This window comes from Vicugna pacos, chromosome 3 (assembly GCF_048564905.1).
Source record: "Vicugna pacos chromosome 3, VicPac4, whole genome shotgun sequence".
NCBI classification, from domain to species: Eukaryota; Metazoa; Chordata; class Mammalia; order Artiodactyla; family Camelidae; genus Vicugna; species Vicugna pacos.
Window position 1 is genome coordinate 88,164,560 of NC_132989.1, and position 3,635 is coordinate 88,168,194.

The 3,635-nt window shown below is 35.3% G+C and overlaps 1 non-coding gene across 1 annotated transcript; it reads left to right on the plus strand.

The window, feature by feature from the left end:
* The first annotated feature begins 1,296 nt into the window (after nucleotides 1-1,296).
* Nucleotides 1,297-1,403, plus strand: LOC116280122 (U6 spliceosomal RNA). Its single transcript, XR_004189456.1, has one exon. It is a non-coding gene; the product is annotated as a U6 spliceosomal RNA (small nuclear RNA).
* The last annotated feature ends 2,232 nt before the right edge of the window (nucleotides 1,404-3,635 follow it).

Here is a 3,635-nt window from a genome sequence, read left to right on the forward strand (position 1 = left end):
TTATAATTATGGGATGTGATAGAGGTGTTGGCTTATGCAATCACACAACGTATAAATGTATCAAATCGGGACATTGTACACCTTACACTTATGCAATATTATATGTCAATTGTATCTCAATAAAAAAATTTTAAAAGCCAAATGATTCACATAGCTTTCCAGGAAAATTATGCATTTAATGAATTAGCACACCTAACTTGCTACACAAACCACGTGAGGAGGGACTAGAGAGAGATCAGTGAGAAGAAATGTGCTTTTCTGGATTAAAATGTGAATTTAGACTGACTCTGGCTTCTCTGGATCCTTTGCTAATATACAAAATTTTCTGGAATGTCAGAAGTTTTCTTCCAAGCTTGGAGACGAAGATTGTGTGGACGCTAGATCCACAGTGCAGACACGTATTTCCTCCTGATGTGCAGCTCTGTAATACCCACTCTAACGCTCTAGTGAGCTACAAAAAAGAAAGCAGAGAAAAAGGAAAACTTTACCTACATAGTTGCCATTGCCTTCTAGCTGGCTTGTCTCAAATTTTATCCTCTTCCAGGCCTCCTTTTTTTCCTTGAATTAATTTTTCTAAAATACATATTTTACTTCCCTGTTCCCATCTCATTGCATTAAGTCCAAGCTCTTAAAAGGGGTTTACAAAGTCCTTTGGGATCTGGCTTCTTCCTGTCTCTTTAACCTTATCTCTTTCAGCTTCCCTCCTCACCCCAGTCTTCAGCAACACTGAAAACAATACTGGGCCACCCTGCCTTTGTGCAGGAGTTACCCCCATTTTAAGTCTGATGAGTTCCTGTTCTTGCCTCAAAAAGCAACTGAATGGCATTATTTGCAGCAACGTGGATGGACATTTTAAGCAAAGATCGTCATTTTAAGCAAAGTAAGCCAGAAAGAGAAAGAAAAATGCCATATGGTAGAAGTTATATGTGGAATCTAAAAAAAAAAAAAAAAAAAAAAAGATAGAAATAGACTTATTTCCAAAACAGAAACAAACTCACAGACATGAAAAACAAACTTATGGACACCAGCTGGGGAAGGAGGGTGGAAGGAATAAATTGGGAGTCCGAGATTTGCAGGTACTAACTACTATATATAAAATAGATACACAACAAGTTTATACTGTATAGTTCAGGGAACTATATTCAATATCTTTTAGTAACCTATAATGAAAAAGAATATGAAAATGAATATGTGTATGTATATGTATGACTGAAACATGCTGTACACCAGAAATTTATACAACATTGTAAACTGACTGTACTTTAATTAAAAAAAATATTTAAAAAAACAGCTGAAGTGCTCATTTCGGTGGCACATAGACTAAAATTAGGATCACACGGAGACTATTAGCATGGCCCTAAAACAAAAATGGTGTGCAAATTTGTGAGGCATTCCATGTTTTTATAGTGTATGATTCCCCTTATATGAGGTGCTTGAAGCAGTCAAGTTCATAGAGACAGAAAGCAGAATGGTGGTTAGGCACAGGAGGTGGCGGGGGTGGGTGGTTCATGTTTAATAGGTGGAGTATCAGTTTTACAAGATGTAGAGTTCAGTGCAGGGATGGTGGTGATGGTAGCACCACAATGTGAATGTACTTACTGCCACTAAACTGTACACTTAAAATGGAATAAGATGGCAAATTTTATCTTTTGTGTGTTTTTGCCACGGTTTTAAAAAAACAGCTAATGTTCTAGGCTCCTTTTCTCTGCACACATCCCATTCCCAGGGGGAGTTTGGCACGTCCATTATTTAATCAGTAGACTGAAATAGTTGCACCCTAAGTAATAATAACCTTGAACAATATTGTGCAACAATGCACCATAACCTTGAACTCACTGCTGCTGAATACTCATCAAAAACTTGGTTGGACAACACAATTGCGAAGGATCGCCCAAGTGAAATATAGTCCATGTGTTTCTACAGATACAAAAAAAAATCCATCCTTGGAATAAACCACACAGCAGATAGCCACACATCTAGACTGTATGGTTCGTTCTCTTGTAAAACTGCTTTATTGAATGTGATTTGGCCTTATGTCCTCATTGGCCCATGCTAGGAGCCACTGTAGGAAATAGTCAGCCCATGAAATCCATTTACCGTATAGACGTGTTGAGGTTGGTGTGCTGTTCTTTTATTAACTATGAGGAAAACCTTTTTAGTTTTGGCACTGGAAGTAGGTTTATTTTTATTTGTAGGTAATATGAATAGTGTAATTGATTATCTTCTCATTTTTGTCTCCTTTCCAGAAAGCCTAGAGGCCAACCAGTAGGTGGTTCTAGCATTCTCTAAACCTTAACTATACTATTCTGTATGTCTACTTGCTGTTGACTTCAAATTATCCGTCCAAACTTATTTTTCTCTCTGAATTCAGTTCGTTTCTCATGTTGCCTTTTATCTCATGTTGCTGTGAACCACTTTAAATCCATTCTTAAATAAATGAGGGGTAAATGAACAATTAACTAATAAATTCAGCCTCTTCTCTAAGTTCCTAATGGATATTGCATATACTTCTATTATTTTTATCACCATTTATTTGTATTTCATTCCTGCCATTCACAGTGGCCAATACACTCTTTTAATGCATGGTTTATATCTTACTAATATTATTGTTTGCCTCAACACAATTAGAATGCCTAGCTAATATTATGTCTATAAGTATGTCCATTAGATTGAACTGGTAACTAAAAGGAAATGAAAAATACAGTAACTTTGGAAAACAGAATATAACTTATTAACCTTTTCAACACATGGCATGTCCATTTTTTGCAAGTCAATCATAATTCTGAGGAGTGCTAAAAGTAAAAAGCTGAAAATCCAGATCAACAGCTGAAAGAATTCCCAGTCTTAAATGAAATCTTGTTTATTCTATTTCTTGTGGCTGTTAACATTTAACCAAGTATTCAACTCAATTCCTTTTCTTTAGTGTGTGTGTGTGTGTGTGTGTGTGTGGTATAGCAGACTACACGTATAGTAAGACATCATGGGATAGACCTCTCTCTCTCTATATATATGTGTGTATATACATATATAAAACTAATGACAGTATATATTCATTATATGTAGATACATATATGCATATGTATTATATATACATAATGCAAATATAATGAATATATGATTTTGTTACATATAAATATATAGGCATAGATATTAGTTTTACATATACATATAATATAAAACCATAGGTTTTATGCACATGTACCACATATGTCTATATATATGCAAAAATGCATAGGTGTATATAAAAACATATGATGGGTATGTGTGTGTGTGTGTGTGTGTACATATATTCACAGTTACTTATATAAACTCATAGATATATTTATTGCCAAACAGGTCTTACTTAGTTCTATTAACTGAAATCAAACTCTTTACTCTGTTTGCACGACACAATTTTCTTTGGTTTTCTGACCTTTTTTAGCCTAATTTGCTTCTGATACTGCTCCTTTCTTGGCCTCCATAGTAAACTTGTTCCTGTGATCACTTTTCTACTCACTTACTCCACAGTCTACCTCTGATCGATTGTATTCCTAGTTATAGCTTTATCTACAAAATTCTAGCCTACTTCTCATGAGACCAGGCACATAGCCAACTCCCCCTTGGACATGTCCACACAATTAGCATGATTTCTCCAA